The sequence below is a fragment of the Jaculus jaculus genome, chromosome 1, assembly GCF_020740685.1.
Source record: "Jaculus jaculus isolate mJacJac1 chromosome 1, mJacJac1.mat.Y.cur, whole genome shotgun sequence".
Lineage (NCBI taxonomy): Eukaryota > Metazoa > Chordata > Mammalia > Rodentia > Dipodidae > Jaculus > Jaculus jaculus.
The window spans coordinates 237,096,670-237,114,594 of record NC_059102.1 but is presented as its reverse complement, the minus strand read 5'-3'; the positions used below and the strand labels follow the sequence as shown (position 1 = coordinate 237,114,594).

Sequence of the window (17,925 nt, the reverse complement as noted above, 5' to 3'; positions counted from 1 at the left end):
AAGACTAACCTCAGATGTCTTTACTGGAATCAGGCATGCCTTCGGGCTTGTAGTTACTGCTCTGTGTTAATCTTTACTCTCTGTGGCTCCTTGAAAATGTCAAGATGGCTGAGTGGCCTAAGATGGCTTCCCTTGGGTCTGTTCATCAGAGGTTGTTTCATTTCTTATTCCTCCCACCTTTCCTATCTCCTTTCCTCCCTTTCCCCCTTCTTTCTTCCCTCCCTCTCCCTTCCCTTCCCTTCCTTCCTTCCTTCCTTCCTTCCTTCCTTCCTTCCTTCCTTCCTTCCTTCCTTCTTTCCTTCCTTTCTTCCTTCCATTTTTGGGGTGTATTAGTTACTTTTCTTATTGTTGTGACAAAATACACCTGGCAATAGCAACTTGAGGAAGGTTTGTTTTGGCTCACAGTTTGAGGAAATAGAGCCCCTCGTGGTGGTGGTGGGGGGAAAGGCTTGGTGGCTGGAGTGAGTGCGCGGTGGTTGGTCACAATGCATCTGGAGTCAGGAAGCAGAGAGCTGAATAGGGGTGCTCAGCTTTCTCCTTTTTCCATTTTTATTCATTCTGGAACCCCAGTCCATGCAGCAGTTTTGCCCACATTCAGGGTGTGTCTTCCTGCCTCAATCCTGTCAGTTTACACATCTCACAGCCACACCCAGAGGTGTGTCCCCAAGATGCTTCCAAATTCAGCCCAGTTGATGATGCAGATTCACTATGATTTGGAGGTGGAGCACAGGGCTTCACTCATGTCAGGCAAGTGCCCTGCAGCTGAGCGATGCCCTCAACCCTTTCTGCGTTATTATTGTGAGACAGGGTCTCTCACTGAATTGCCCAGGAAGGCCTGAATTTATCCTCCTGTTTTAGTCTCCCAAGTAGAGTAGCTAGGATTATAGGCCTGCACCACAGGTTAGGTTCTAGAAAAGAATTTTCTCCCCTCCTTCCTTCCTTTTGCTTTTTATTTTTTTTTTAATTTTTATTAGCAATTTCCATGATTATAAAAAAATATCCCATGGTAATTTCCTCCCCCCCCCACTTTCCCCTTTGAAATTCCATTCTCCATCATATTACCTCCCCTTCACAATCTCCTTTTTCTTTTTTTTTTTTTTTAGGTAGGGTCTCACTCTGGTCCAGGCTGACCTGGAATTAACTATGTAAGTCTCAGGGTGGCCTTCAACTCTGGTGATCTTCCAACTTCTGCCTCCCAAGTGCTGGAATCAAAGGCATGCGCCACCATGCCTGGCTTTTCTTTTCTTTTCTGGCTTTTCAAAGTAGGATTTTATTCTAGTCCAGGGTGACTTGGAATTTACTATGTGTACTCAGGGGTATGTCCTCAAACTCTCAGTGATCCTCTTACATCTGCCTCCTGAGTTCTGGGATTAAAGGCATGTGCCACTTTGCTGGGACATTTATTTTTAATTTAATTTAATTTAATTTTTTTGAGAGACAGAGAGGGAAAGAGGCAGATATAGAAAGAGAGAATGGTTGCACTAGGTCCTCTAGCCACTGGAAATGAACTCCAGACACTTGCACCTCTTTGAGCATCTGGCTTATGTGGCACTGGGGAGTTGAACCTGGATCCTTAGGCTTTGTAAGCACATACCTTAACCACTAAGCAATCTTTCCAGCCCTGACCTGAAACTTGCTATGTAGACCAGCTGATCTTAAACTCTCAGCAATCTCCTATTCTGCCTCTTCAGTGTTTGGACTGCAAGCATGAACCAACACCCTTGGATCCCATCTCCCCCACCCCCAGTACAAACGAACTCCAGATGCATGCACCACCTTGTGCATCTGGCTTATGTGGGACCTAGGGAATTGAACTGAGGTCCTTTAGCTTTGCAAGCAAATGCCTCAACCGCTAAGCCATCTCTCCAGCCTTATTTTCGTTTTTTGAGGTAGAGTTTCAATCTAGCCCAGACTGACCTGGAATTCACTATATAGTCTCAGGCTGGCCTTGAACTCACAGCAATCTTCCCCCTAACTCAGACCCCTGAGTGCTGGGATTAAAGGTGTGCCCCATCATGCCTGGCATGAATTTTGTGCTATCTTAAAAATTGTATTTAAAGGGGCTGGAGGGATGGCTTAGCGAATAAGGCATTTGCCTGCAAAGCCAAAGGGCCCTGGTTCAATTCCCAGGATCCATGTTAGCTAGATGTACAAGGGGGCACAAGCATCTGGAGTTCATTTGCAGTGGCTGGAGGCCCTGGTGCACCCATTTTCTCTTTCTCTCTCTCTTTCTCTATGAAATAGTAATAATAAAATTTTTCATTTAAAAATTTAATTTATTGACATATATATATAACATATATATACATATATATACACACAGACAGAGAGAATGGGCATGGGCATGCCAGGGACTTCTAGCTACTGCAAAGGAACACCAGATGAATGTGTCACTTTGTGCATCTGGCTTTACATGAGGACTGAGGAATCAAACCCAGGTTGTTAAGCTTTGCAGACAAACACCTTAACTTCTGAGTTTTCTCTCCAGCTCTTATTGGATATACATATATGCATATTATTTTGATCATATTTAACTCCCGTTACCTTCTCTTACCCGTTCCCCTTATGCTGAATCCTTCTTTTCAACTTGTCCCACTTCTTCGATGTTTTTAGTCCTTTGTGACCCACTGAGCCTAAACAGAGTTGCTTACATGAACAGCAGTGGGTCACAAAGGACTAAAATCATCAAAAAAGTGGGACAAGTTGGGAAGAAGGATCCCCGAGAGCACGCATAAAGCCAGATGTTCTAGCCCTAGCCGCTGTAAGTCCTAGCGTGCCTAGGGTGAGAAGAGATAATCTCCCAGAAGCCCATAGGCCAGCTAGCCTGGTGAATGCAGCAGCATGGTGAATAACCAAAGACTCTGCCTCAAACAAGGTGGAAGGTAAGGACTGATGCTCGAAGTTGTCCTCTGACCAGACACAAGACCTGGCATGTGCATACCTGGACTTATATGCAACAACATGCACGCACACACCTACAAAGAAAAAGAAACTGCCAGGTGAGTTGCCCAGGTGGCTGTGCCACTTTGCATCACCACCCAGCGTGTGTGAGCATTCCAGCTGCTCCTCAGCTTTACCACCATGTGACATGTTAAGTATTTTGTCTAATGTGTGTATGTGAGGTGGTGTGTGTTGAAGATATTGATGAAAGAAAAATTCTGAGTCAGGCATAGTGGTACATGCCTTTAATCCCACACTCAGGAGGCAGAGGTAGGAGGCCACCTTGAGACTACAGAGTGAATTCCAGGTCGGCCTGGACTAGAGTGAAACCCTTCCTCAAAACAAAACAAAGTAAAACAAAAACAAAAAAAAACAAAAAAAAAAAAACAAAAAAAAAGAAAGAAAGAAAAAGAAAAGAAAAAAAAATCTGGGCTGGAGAAATGGCTTAGCAATTAAAAAAGTGCTTCCTTGCAAAACCAAAGGACTCACACTCAAATCCCCAGGACCCACATAAGCCAGATGCACAAGGTGGTGTGTGCACCTGGAGTTCATCTACAGTGTCTAGAGGCCCTGGCATGCTTATTCTCTCTCTCTCAAATAAATAAATTAAAATAAGATATTAAAAATAAAAGAAAAATTCTGAAATGAAGCCGGGCTTGGTGGCGCATGCCTTTAATCTCAGCACTCGGGAGGCAGAGGTAGGAAGATTGCCATGAGTTGAGGCCACCCCGAGATTCCATAGTGAATTCCAGGTCAGCCTGGGCTAGAGTGAGCCTCTACCTCGAAAAACCAAAAACAATTAAAAAAAATTCTGAAATTAGGGTGGAGGGAAGAAGCTATAAGGGAAGTTAATCAGCTAACATCTGCTATGTATAAAACTAACAAAAAGATTATTATGTGGAAATCTTGACTTAAATGCCATCACACCTAACCACCAGACCACCACACCCTATTTATGTATAACTTTCCTGACTGTTGACCTCAACCATTCCAGAAGCTACAAAGTCTCCTACTTTTCTTCCTCCCTCCTTTCTCCCACCTGTCTCCTGCTGTATTGAAGATGGCACCGTGGGGCTTTGCACACGTTGGGACACCATGCAATAAGTACTGCTGAGCTATAACCCAGTAGTCCAGGCTTGCCTAGAACTTGTGATCCTTCTGCCTCAGCATCCTGAGTGCTGAGATTGATTATAGGCATGCACCACAACTCCCAGCTAGGAAGCAGTTTAAGGTTGTAAGTATTCTGAATGTGTCCTTCTGAGCTCTCATCCACATTTGGATTGACCCACCCCAACATCTCTTTGGTTGTCTTCCGGTCTCATTGTGTTCCTAGGGCAATGTCCCTGTGTCAAGCCAGTTAATGGATCTGGCAAAATATTGTCTTCATTAAAGGCGAATCCATATTTGAAAGTTAAGAGGTTAGATGGGGACCATGAAGCTAGTTAGCCCTTTCCATTTAAAGTTTTATTGTCACTCTCTTGAAATTCTTAAGAACTTGTGAATAAGAGGCCCACTTTTGTTTTCTTTTTTTTGCACTGGGTCCCGTAGATTATATAAACAGGTTGAAGTATCAAAGCAATCCAAGATTTCCAACCCTGCTTACTTGGCACAGGGCCCTCTGTCTGTACCTGCCTACCAGGCCTCTAAGCAGATACAAGCCCAAGCAGAGGGCTTGCCACCTGGCTGAAGGGGCTTCTGCTGCTTGCCTCTTGGCATCACCTGGGTTCCCAAGTGTAATTAACTTGAGGGCATCACCAGAGGATTATTGGCCTAGGATCTTAATTTCCAAAGGAAGGTTTGCCTTAATTGGTATTCCCTCTGTCACCTCTGTAGTGTATTTTGGCATTTATGTGGCAGATGTAAACAGACACCATAATGTCTGCCTAATTGTCACTCTGCCAAGCCAAGTTGGCAAGAAGCTGACTCAAGGAAAGGTGATTTATAGGGAGTTTTGCCACATGACTACATGCCCAGGGCCAGAGAGTGGGAATGGTATTAACTGAGGCAGGAGCAGAAGTGGGGCTGGAGAGGTCACATGTGTTGAGACAGCAGGTTTTGGGTTTGCACCCATAACTGGATACTTACTTTGTTCATGACCTCAAACCTGGAGCAATTGACCTAACCACTCTAGACTTGATCTTGACTCTGAAGAGGGGTTAATCACATTTCCTTCTAGGATTGTGAGGCATAACTGACAGGTAAGGTATTTGATGGTAGCATGTACTTAGTCTCTATAAGTGGAGTGGGGGGGGGGAGTTACCCTTGAGGGCTGTGCCCACTAACAGTGGAGTAACATTTGTGTTTTTCTGAAAAGCGACTCTGAATACCTGCTTGATCCTCCTTCCAGATTCGTAGAGCTGGGTCAGGATTATCATGCTCCTGTTTCAATTAGGAAGAAGAAAAGAAGGTGGGGAAAATATAACAAGGGCAGGCTAGAACACAAGAATTCGGAACACCTAACTGGATCCAGAGCACCCAAGGCTTTGCTTAGGAAGTGTTTGCATCACGACTCATTTATGGCCACAGATAATCTTCTACCCACGTGTATTAGTTACTTGTCTCTTTATTTTGACCAAATAACTGAAAGAAGCTAAGTGAGGAAGGAAAGACTTGTTTTGGCTCATGGTCACAGTGGGGAAAGTATAGTGAAGTCCGTGGTGGCAGGAGTTTGGGGTGGAAGGGCCATATCTTGAAGGATCAAGGAGCAGGGCTGGAAGCAGGGCTGGGCTATAACCCTCAAGGCCCACCCATGGTGGCCTATGCTTGCCAGCTAGGCCCTTTATCCCAAAGATTACATAATATCCCAATACGGTGTCATTAGCTGGAGGCCAGGTATTCAAATACATGAGCTTGTGAGGGACATTTCACATTCAAACCCTAGTACTCTGTTCCCAGATTAAAAATGTGATAATGAGCCAGGCATGGTGGTGCGTGCCTTTAATCCCAGCACTTGGGAGGCAGAGGTAGGAGGATCGTTGTGAATTCGAGGCCAGCCAGGGACTACGTAGTGAATTCCAGGTCAGCCTGGGCTAGAGTGAGACCCTACCTCAAAAACAGACAAACAAACAAACAAACAAAAAAACAATCAAAAAATGTGATAAGGGCTAGAGAAATTGCTCAGTGGTTAAAGACACTTGCTTGCAAAATCTGATGGCTAGGGTTCAAATCCCCACTACCCACATAAAGCCAGATGACAAAATAGTGCATGTGTCTGGAATTTGTTTTCAGTGATAAGAGGCCTTGGTGCACCATTCTCTCTCTCTTCAACCCTTTCTCTTTCTGTCTGCTTGCAAATAAATAATAAAATATTTTAAAAACTCAGAATTTACAGAATGGGAGAAAATTCTTGCCAGCAATATACCTGACAAAGGATTAATATCCAGGATATACAAAGAACTCAAAAAACTAAATAATAAGAAATAAAACAACCCAATTAAAAAATGGGCTATAGCCGGGCGTGGTGGTGCACGCCTTTAATCCCAGCACTTGGGAGGCAGAGGTAGGAGCCTTGCCGTGAGTTCAAGGACACCCTGAGACTACAGAGTTAATGCCAGGACAGCCAGGACCAGAGTGACACTCTACCTCAAAAAAAAAAAAAAAAAAAAAAAAAGGCTATAGAGGCCCTTGGTTTCCTGGTGGGATTAAAGATCTGCACCATCACACCCAGTCAAAATGGCCCTTGAGGTTCAATAGTTTTTTTTTTTTTTTTTTGCTTATTTTTATTTGTATTTGAGAGTGACAGACAGAGAGAGAAAGAGGCAGATCTAGAGAGAGAATGGGTGTGCCAGGTCCTCCAGCCACTGCAAAAGAACTCCAGACGCGTGCACCCCCTTGTGCATATGGCTAACATGAGCCTTGAACTGGGGTCGTTAGGCTTCACAGGCCAGCGCTTAACCACCAAGCCATCTCTCTAGCCCTCAATAGGTATTTTAAATTAGCAAAGTGATAAGGAAAGAGAGGCAGGCTTTGTGGAAGTACATACTTATAAACTCCAGCACTGGGGTGACTGAGGGGGATCAAGGCCAGGCTGGGTCATATAGCAAGACCCTGCTCAAAGCCCCAGCACTAGTAGAAGCCAGATGACTTGGGTTTCAATTTTAGCTCTGCTATTTTGTGGTTGTTAGTAACTACTCGGATAAACTCATCCATCTTTCTGTGCCTTGCTTCCATCGGTGATATGAGGATTAACTAATACAACCCACCTCTCAGGATCGTACAGCAGATAATGAAAGCAGCCTGCCCTGGGCACAGAGCCCCACCCAGTGCTCACACTTCTTTCAGTCATGTCCTCGTTTGGGTAACCCTGGGAGTCCATGGTGCGTGGACTACCTATTCTTCAACTCTGGGCGGAGCTGGCATTGTAGGGTAGCCTGATTGGTCTCCAGCAGGGGGTCCTGTGAATCCTAGGACTGGATGGGACGCTGGGAAAGGCCAGAGGTCTCGGTTTGTTGCATGGTTACGGGGCTTTCTCTGCATGTGAAGAAGGTTCAGGCTGGTGTTTACAGGTAACTGGGTGGCAGTGGTGGTGCGTGACCTGGCAAGAAGTTAAAGGGAATTACTGCAGTATAATGAGCAGTCACATTCCCTGGAAGGGCTGTGTTCCAAGCCCTGCCTGCTTCACAGTGGAGACCAGGGGGCGTCTCCTTTGTGTCCTTAGAAACCATATCAGCTTTCAACAGTGTTCTGGGGAAGGGTTATTTAGTTCTGGCTTCTGAGGCTCTATTACAGACTGTTCTTCTCTTTATAGGTCTGTGGGCACTGGTCCTCGGGGGCTCTTTGAGATGGGCTGCCAGTCCAGCAAGGGCACAGAGGTCGTAGAAGATTCCCAGAAGTCTGGAGATCTGCCTGAGAGAACAGAGCCGGAGCTGGAGCCTGGCACCAGGGCAGCGGACGGCAAGGACACCCCACTGAAGGAGGAGGCCGCTGAGCTGGAGATCTGAGCTGCTTTTCTTCAGGGGAACCCTAACTTCAGCTCTTTGGCCTGTAAAGCCCTCCTACAGCCCTCACCCTGAGGAGCTCTGCCTAGAGGTCGGAGGATGCCTCCCTCTCTGGCCTAAGGCATTCTCCAGCGTCTGGCAGAGGACAAAAGACTGCTTCGTCTCTCTTGGGTCTCTTCCACAGCTTCCGAAAATGGACAAACCTGGAAGCTGACTCTCCTTCAGTGACTGTTTCTGGCCTGCCAGTCCAGTGATCGCCCCCAACTGTCTGAAGGCTCTGTGGCCATGACATTGATCGAGGCTTGTGGGTCTTGGTTTGGTCTTTTTCTTCATCGCTCTCCTTTCCCTCCAACAGCAGGCTAAAGAGCCAACATCCCTGACAGGAAGCTTTTGTGTTTAGTTTGCTCCACACCACTTGTATGAATAATTTAATATTTGGCTTTCACTATTGTTAATAAATTATGGGAATCATCAGGATGAGACATAGATCCTAAAAATTGTAAGGTAGCAAGGCCTGTGGCCACACAGCAAGTGGAGCACTGAGCACTGGTGGGAGGGAAGAGGCAGAGAACATTCCTAGTTAGTAAATCCCCAGGAAAGTCTCTCTGCTAATATCCACATGTCTCCTGCTATAAAAACCCCACCAGTCTGACTCCGCTAGCAATTGAACTACCTGTATCTAGCCCTCAACAATATTTTGCTGTTTACTAACAATGTGTCTGTCAACTGTTCTTTCCCCTCCTCATTGTGGTTTTTTTTCTTTTTGTGTGTGTTTTGTTCTTAATGCAACCCCAAAGCATTTTAATTTGAAATTAGACATGTTTGCAAGCAAATGATGACACCACATATTGGAAAGAGAAGATTGGGGCTCTGTGACTAGAGGGTTGGCAGGGGAGGGTGCCATTCTGTGGAACAGGAGTGAGCTTCCTGTTATCCCAGCCATCACTGGGTCCTCTCCAGGGATGGTTAACATAACCAGCACCACCACTCCCATTTTATAGATGAAGAAATTTATGAACCCATCTGCCTGTACGGTCAGCAAGGATGGAACAGAACCCATGGTTATGTGTTTGTGTGTATGTTTTAACTTAAGAAGTTTTTTAGGGGCTGTAGAGATGTCTTAGTAGTTAAAGTGTTCTCCTGCAAAGCCAAAAGACCCTGTTTCGGTTCCCCAGGACCCACAAAGCCAGATGCACAAGGAGGCACATGCACCTGGAATTTGTTTGCAGTGGCTAGACGCCCTGGCACGCCCATTCTTTCTCTCTTGCTCTTACTCCAACTCTTTTTCTCTCTCTCAAATAAATGAAATATATTTTTTAAAGTTTTCTTTCTTGTTCTTTTTTTTTTTTTGTTGTTGTTGAGGCAGGGTCTCACTGTAGCCCAGGCTGGTCTTGAACTCACAGTGATCCTCCTATGTCAGCTACAATGAGCAGCTGATGTGTGTCAGGGTCTGAACTAGATAGCCCTGGCTGGTCTAGAACTTGAATCCTTCTGAGTGATGGGATTACAGCTGTTTGCAGAACCGGATCTGAAACCTAGCTGGGAGGCTTTTGAACTCACATAGACTCCCAATGAAAGACTAGGGTTTTTATTGTGAGTAAGCAAATCTGAAATCTAAGTTCCTTCTTAGCACCATGTTTCTTTATTCATTTGGACCTAATGACCTGGAGAGAAGTGGTTGTTTATTTGGAGGGCCTGTTATTTTACTCTGGTGGGACAGGGAAGAGAGAAAGGGGATAGAGGGAATGGTAGGAAGAGGAAGGGGGAAGGACCTGAAGAGATTCTTCTTTTGGGCCATAAAAATCTGGGAAACTGTTTTATTTTTAAGATTTTTATTTATTAATGAGACAGAGAGAGGGCACACCAGGGCCTTCAGCCACTGCAAATACACTCCAGATGCGTGCACCACTATCTGCATGTGACTTACATGGGTCCTGGAAAATCAAACCTGGGTCCTTAGGCTTTGCGGGATGAGCTTTAACCGCTAAGGAATCTCTCCAGCCCAATTGTTGTGTCTTTTTGTTTGTTCATGGCAAGGTCTTGCTATGTAGCTCAGGCTACTCTCAAACTTATACTCCACCTGCCTCAGCCTTCCAAGTATTGGGATCACAGGGTAGCAGCTTTAATAGAATGTTTTCTTTTTTCCAGACCATAAAATGTCCGTGTGAAGAGGGAAATAAGAGTTCAGCCTGACGATTATCTAGAAAGGAACAAGAGGGCTGGTGTCATCAGCTCGATTGGGGCCCTGTTCTGTCCTTGGGGTGCTGAACATACTGTAGGCCAGGAAACAGGTCTGGGCTTGCAGCTGGGGAGCAGGAAGTTTTGGGCCTTTGTACAGCTTTCTGGGGACAGGCCAAGCTCTGGGAACTGCTTTCAACTACTTTAGCCGCCTGCTTCCCTGTCTCCTCCTCCTAATGGAAATTCACCCTGTGGAAACAGGCCTGAGCTTGGCAGGAGCTGCTCTTGATGGCCTCACTTAGGAGAACCTTGTTCCCAGAGGGACAGAGGCAGTGTGGGGCTTGCTTCTCTAGCTCCTGAGATGAGCGGGTGGTGAGAGGGACTCAGCTTTTTACCCAACCAAAGGAAGTTAAGCTCCAGATCCTTAGTGATTCAGAAGAGAACTGTGGGGGTGTGGTGGGGTGGGAATGGGGCTTGGGGGAGGTGGTTTGTTTGCCTTCCAATTGGGATAGGCAAACAGTCCATTCAACAATTCAAATCTCTGAGGGTTTGAAGAACCGGATTCCTTACTCACCTCCAGCTGTGGCAGGCATGCCGCAATTCGCCCAGAAGTTCATCTGGAAGGGGGGAAGTGTCCCCAGAAGTTCATCTTGAAGGGGGGAAGTGTCCGATAGCACTCATCTCTCCTGAGGTTGTTCTGGAACGTCTCAAGGCCCAGAGGAAAGTGATCAGGATGGTTTCCCCTCAAAAGTGGCTTTAACCTGGATAAGATGGGTCTGCACAGCCTCTGACTGGAAAGTCACTGTTCTAGCCACTTTCCAGACTACTGGAGAGGAAGGGCTGTATATGGGCTGACCTGTGCTTCCTTTCATCTGTCTGTCCACTAAATAGGTATTCACCTTATTTCAGCTGTCAGCTTTATTATTTACTTTTTTTTCCCTTCTTCTTTGAGACAAAGTCTTAATAAGCCCAGGCTGGTCTTGGGTTCTTCATCTCTGGTGGTTTGAATGTAAAATGTCCCCATAGACTCAAGTGGCTGAACACTTAACCTGAGCAGGTGTGCTGTGGTACATGGCCCGCGTGAGAAGGTTGTGAGCCTTTGGAGGTGGAAACTTGCTGGAAGAAATGTGTTGCTGGGGGTGAACCTTGAGGTATTACAGTTCAGCATCACCCACTCCTTGCTGTTTTTTTTTTTAATATATTCATATTCATTTATTTATGAGAATGCAAAAGAGAAAGAGAAGGAGGGAGAGAGGGAGGGAGAGAGAGAGAGATAATGGGCACACCAGGGCCTCCAGCCACTACAAACAAACTCCAGAAGCATGTGCCACCATGTGCATCTGGCTTATGTGGGTTCTGAATTGAACTGGGGTCCTTAGGCTTTGCAGGCAAGTGCCTTAAGTGCTAAGCCATCTCTCCAGACCCTTATTTAAAATTTTTTTTTGTTCATTTATATTTATATATGAGAGGGGGGGGGGAGAGAATGGGCATTTCCAGCCACTGCAAACAAACTCCAGATGCATGTGCCCTCTTGTGCATCTGGCTAACGTGGGTCCTGGGGAATCAAGCCTTGAACTGGGGTCCTTAGGCTTCACAGGCAAGTGCTTAACCACTAAGCCATCTCTCCAGCCTTCCAGCTCCTTCTTTTGCTCTTTGTACTACCCCTCTGCTGGTGTGATGTTGTGACAATGGCTTTCTGCTCCTGTCATACTTTCCCAACATGATGAATTTGCCTTTGAAACTATAGGCCAGGAATAAACTCTTTCCTTAAGCTGTTTCTGGTCAGGTAATGAGGAAGTAACTGATGCACCATTCCTTCCATCCTTCTGATTCATCCTCCAGGGTTCTGGGATTAGAGATAGATACCAAAATATCTGATTTCAGCTCCAACTTTTATTTTATTAATTTAATTTTTGAGGTAGGATCTCACTCTAGTCCAAGCCTACCTGGAACTCACTGTTGCCCAGGCTGTCCTTGAAATCATGGTGATCCTCTTACCTTAGCCTCTGGACTATTGGGATTATAGGTGTGACCCATTGCACTCAACTCTTATCCTCCATTCATTTTTCTTTCAAGGTAGGGTCTTGCTCTAGTCCAGGCTGACCTGGAATTCACTATGTAGTCTCAGGCTGGCCTTGAGCTCACAGTGATCCTCCTACCTCTGCCTCCCAAGTGCTGGGATTAAAGGTATGCACCATCCACCCAGCTTTATTGCCCACTCTTAAAAAAATTAAAACTTTTATTTGCACTTGTGTATATACGTATAGGTGCACCAAGGCCTCTTGTTGCAGGGAATGCCCAGACATTTGCTCCACATTTTGTATTCACTTTACATGAGTGCTGGGGAATTGAGCCTGGGCTGGTAGACTTTGTAAGCAAGCATCTTTTTCTTTTTTTCTTTTTTTTTGAGGTAGGGTCTCACTTTAACCCCGACTGACCTGGAACACACAGTGATACTCCTACCTCTGCCTTCCAAGTCCTGGGATTAAGGTGTGTACACCACCACACCTGACTTTTTTTTTTTTTTTTGAAGTAGGGTCTCGCTCTAGCTCAGGCTGACTTAGAATTCACTATGTAATCTCAGGGTGGCCTCGAACTCTCGACAATCCTCCTACCTCTGCCTCCTGAGTGCTGGGATTAAAGGCGTGTGCCACCACGCCTGGCTTTTTTCTTTTTTTAATTAAGTAGAAACTTTGTATGAACACATCATGTGTTGGTAGCATTTCTTTCCTCCTTTTCCCCATTCCACTAAGGGCTTACCTCAGTGGGTTTACTGGTGTTCACCATGAAGTTGTGGCTTAGGAGTTGTGAGAGCAGCAGTCAGTCAGTGTGGGGAGCAATGCCTCTGAATCTTCCCCTCCCACCCTTTGGCTCTTTCAGTTTTTCCATTCCTCTTCTGCAAACTCCTGAGCCGTAGTTGGTGTGTTATGTCTTCTTCAGTGTTGAGCTCTCAGCAGCTTCTGGGTTTCTGCTTTGGTACTTTTTTAGTGTCCTCAGGGACTGTCTCCTTAACCCTGGCACAGGCTGTCAGACTCACCTTGGAAGCAGCATTCTTGCTCATCTCACCGATTCCTCTGTGGTTTACCTGGGCCCTGGCTGATGTGGGTGGAGCTGCTCATTTCCTCATAGGAAGTAAGCTCTCTTTTCTTGACTTGTTGATAGCTTCCTCAATTTTTGTAAAAGAAGAGTGAAATTAGCATAGGTCAAAGGGGATAAGTATTGTTAATTTGAGATTTTGATGCGTGTAGCCTCTCTTGTGGCCAAAGACTAGTGGGAGCTTCTTGTTGGGAGCCTATGATCCTGGTCTCCATAGGATTCTGACTTGATTCCCAGTACCAGATGCGGGTAACTTTCTACTGAGTGGGGCAATCCAGTTCTGTCTGGGTCTGGGATTTATTGGCTGCCACAGTCCATGGTTTTAAGGTTATGCTTTTTTTTTTCCCTGTTTCTTTCGAGGTAGGGTCTCACTATTTTAGCCCAGGCTGACCTGGAATTCACTATGTAGTCTCAGGGTGGCCTTGAACTGACGGTGATCCTCCTACTTTTGCCTCCCCAGTGCTTGGATTAAAGGTGTGTGCCATCACTCCCTGCAAGGTTAAAGCTGTTTCCACATTCTGGCTGGACTTGAGGGGGACATTTTAGGTTCAAACCACCATAATCTTTTTTATTTTATTTTATTTATTTTACTTTGAGACAGGAGAGAGAGAGAGAGAGAGAGAAATAATTGGCACTCCAGCGCCTCAGCTATTGCAATCAAACTCCAGATGCCTGTGTCACCTAGTGGGCATGTGTGACCTTGCACTTGCCTCACCTTTGTGCATCTGGCTTATGTGGGATCTGGGGAGTTGAACATGAGTCCTTAGGCTTCAGAGGCAAGTGCCTTAACTACTAGTCATCTCTCTAGTCCCCCTCCCACCCCTTTTTTGACATAGACCTTCACTCTAGCATAGGCTGATCTGGAATTCATTCTATAGTCTCAGGCTGTCCTTGAACTCACAGTGATCCTCCTACCTCTGACTCCTGAGTGCTGGGATTAAAGGTGTGTACCATAATGCCTGGCCCAGCACACTGTATTTATTTATTTTTTTATCCTGAGATAGACAATGTTCCATGTGTTGCTGAAAAGAATGTATATTCTGGGCTAGAGAGATGGCTTAGTGGTTAAGTGCTTGCCTGTAAAGCCTAAGGACCCTGATTCAAGGCTACATTCCCCAGGACCCATGTAAGCCAGATGCACAAGGTGGCACATGCATCTGGAGTTTGTTTGCAGTGGCTGGAGGCCCTGGCATGCCTGTTCTTTCTCTCTCTCTGTCTGTTGCTCTCAGATAAGTAAAAACAAACAAACAAAAAAGGAATATGTATTCTGCAGCATTTGGATGAAATGCTGTATATTTGTGTTAGTTCCATTTGTTCTATGACCTCATTTAATCCAGATGTTGAAATCACCCACTACAGCTGTGTTTGGTGTTACCTGTGACCTTAGTTCTTTTTTTTTTTTTTGTATAATATATTTTTAAAAATTTTTATTAACATTTTCCATGATTATAAAAAAATATCCCATTGTAATTCCCTCTCTCGCCCTGACACTTTCCCCTTGACCTTAGTTCTAATAGCATTTGTTTGATATAGTTGGGAACCCCATGTTAGGTGCATATATGTTTAGGATTGTAATGTCTTCCTGTTGGAGTGTGCCTTTCGTCAATATAAAGTAACCTTCCTTATCTATCCTAACTAATGTTGGCCTGAATGTTGTCAGAAATTAGGATAGTGACCACTACTTGTTTTCTAGGCCCATTTGCTTGACATACCATTTTCCAAACTTTCTTTTTTTTTTTTTTTTTTTTGGTTTTTTCGAGGCAGGGTCTCACTCTGGCTCAGGTTGACCTGGAATTCACTATGTAGTCTCAGGGTGGCCTCGAACTCACGGCGATCCTCCTACCTCTGCCTCCTGAGTGCTGGGATTAAAGGCGTGCGCCACCACGCCCGGCTTATTTTCCAAACTTTCACCCTGAGATAGTGTCCATCCTTTGTAGAAAGGTGAGTTTCTTGGAGGGAACAAATTGAAGGACCCTGCTTTTTAACCCAGTCTGCAAACCTATGTCTTTTGGTTGGGACATTGAGGCCATTGATATTAAGAGTTATTGAAAGGTGTGTATTTATTTTTGCTATTTTTCTTGTTTTGTAATTCTTCTGGTTTTACCTTTGCTCTCTTGTATTAACTAGTATTTGAGTATGGTTTGTTTTTTCTGGGTTCCTTGTATGTGTGCTTTTCTTTCTCTTCAGCATGAAGGATCCTGTCAAGTATTTTCTGTAGAGCTGGCTTTGTCTTCAAATATTCCCTTAGAGTGCTTTTGTTGTGGAATGTCCTTATTTCTCCTTATTGAATAGACAGCTTTGTAGGATAAAGTAAACTTGGTTGACATTTGTTATCTTTCAGAACTTGGAATATACATCATTCCAAGCCCTTCTGGCTTTTTTCTTTTCTTTTTTTTGGTTTTTCAAGGTAGGGTCTCACTCTGGCTCAGGCTGACCTGAAATTCACTATGTAGTCTCAGGGTGGCCTTGAACTCTTGGTGATCCTCCTACCTCTGCCTCTTGAGTGCTGGGATTAAAGGCATGCGCCACCACGCCTGGCTAAATGTGTAGCCCAGGCTGGCCTCAAACTCCTGATCCTCCTGCCTCTGCCTCTTCAGCAATATCCTACCAGCATGTGCCACCACAACTGGCCCTTCTGGCTTTTAAGTTTGTGTTGAACCAAGGTGTGGGGGTGCATGTCTTTAATCCCAGCACTGGGGAGGAAGAGGTAGGAGGATTGTTGTGAGTTTTAGGTCTGCCGGGCTCCCCCTGGCAGATAGTGCTGGGGGAGGACCAGGCCTGCTGGTTCCTCCCAAGGGGTTGAGGAGGAGGTGGGTGTCAATGGCCAGGAACTAAACCACTGAGCCAGGAGTCTCCTCAAAGCAGGAACTCACTTTATTGTTACAGGCGGGTGTTTATATAATGTTGAGAAGGAAGGCGGGCATTTTAGGATGGGGTGAGATGTAAGGGCCAATAGCATACTGTGACCTTTGGGATGATTGGTTCTAAGAACCCACGGGTGGGGACTCTAACTACCTGTGTGGAAGTAGCAGGCCAGGGGCCATTTGGCCCCCTGGTGAGTCATAGCTGGGTGGAAGCAGTTGGCCAAACTTTAGCTAGACTTAGGAAGTTCCACTAGGCCTCATGTCTGGGCCTCTCAAGGCCCATCCTGAAACTGTCTAATGAATTCCAGGTCAGCCTGAGCTAGAGTGAGACCCTATCTCCAACAAAAAACAAAAGAACCGATCAAATAAAGTTTGTGTTGAGTAATCTGCTGTGATCCTGCTGAGCTTGCCTTTGTATATGACTTGATTTTTCTCTCTAACTGCTTTCAATATATTTTCTTTGGTTTGTATGTTTGGTAGTTTAATTATAATATGGCGAGGAGAAGTTCTTTCCAGGTTTTGTCTGTTTGGTGTTCTAAAGACTTCCTGTATCTGCACTGGCATCTCTTTCCCTATTTGGGGGAAGTTTTCTTCTATGATTTTATTGAAAATGCCTACTATGCCTTTGGAGTGAAATTCTTCTCCTTCTACTATATGCTGAATTCTTATGTTTGATCTTTTCATAGTGTCCCAAGTATCTTGAAATTCCCATTCACACTTTCCTATTAGTTTGTCTTTCTCTTTGTTGGACTGGTCTTTTAATTTATATATTCTGTTCTCTCCTTCATCCATTGTACTGGTGAGATTTTCTACAGAGTTTTTTGTTTCACTGACTGTTATCTTCATTGCTAGTATTTCTAACTGGTTTTTATTATTTCTATTTCCTTATTTATGGCTTGTATTGACCTCCTTATTTCATTAAATTGGTTTTCTATGTCTTCTTTGACTCCTTCTTTGATTTCCTTGAACTTATTTATAATCATTCTTTTGAAATCTTTCTCAGGCATTTCCTCTAAATCAGTCTCACTGGAGATCATTTTTTTTCTTCCAATTTTTTTTTTTTTTTCGAGGTAGGGTCTCACTCTGGTCCAGGTTGACCTGGAATTAACTCTGTCATCTCAGGGTGGCCTTGAACTCATGGCACTCCTCCTACCTCTGCCTCCTGAGTGCTTCCTTCCAATTTTTTATTGACAACTTCCATGATTATAAAAAATACCCCATGATAATACCCTCCCTCCCCCCACTTTCTCCTTTGAAACTCCATTCTCCATCATATCCCCTCCCCATCTCAATCAGTCTCTCTTTTAATTTTGATGTCATGATCTTTTCCTCCTCTTATGATGATCTTGTGCAGGTAGTGTCAGGCACTGTGAGGCCATGGAAATCCAGGCCATTTTGTGTCTGGAGGGAGCATGTTGTATGGAGTCCTACCCTTCCTTTGGCTCTTACATTCTTTCCGCCACCTCCTCCTCAGTAGACCCTGAGCCTTGGAAGGTGTGATAGAGATATTGCAGTACTGAGCACTGTGGTCATTTCTTTAGAGCACCATGATACCTTCTGAGTCATCGCAAGGTCACTGCCATCTGGAAAGAGAAGATTCTCTACCCAAAGTGGGAGTAGCATTAATATAATGGTGTGAACATCAACAGAAGTGCTTACTGGGCAGTTTGATAAGCATAGTATATACATTTAGCAAGACAACAGCAGACATTACACCCCTAGGGCTCATGACTACCCCTGTTCTAAGTTTTCAGTATCAGGGATGTATTCCCTCCCATGGAATGGGCCTCCAGTCCAACTGGAGGGCAGTTGGTTTCCCCCATGACAGATGTGCCACTATTGCACCTGTTGGCTCATTTGGCCTGGCTTGCCAAATATAAGGGTTTCAGTGTCCACTGTTTAGTATCTTC

The 17,925-nt window shown here is 44.9% G+C and overlaps 1 pseudogene; it reads right to left on the bottom strand.

The window, feature by feature from the left end:
• The window catches only part of LOC101604103, a 47,039-nt pseudogene extending 39,784 nt beyond the window's left edge, over positions 1-7,255 (bottom strand).
• Between the last annotated feature and the right edge of the window lie 10,670 nt (positions 7,256-17,925).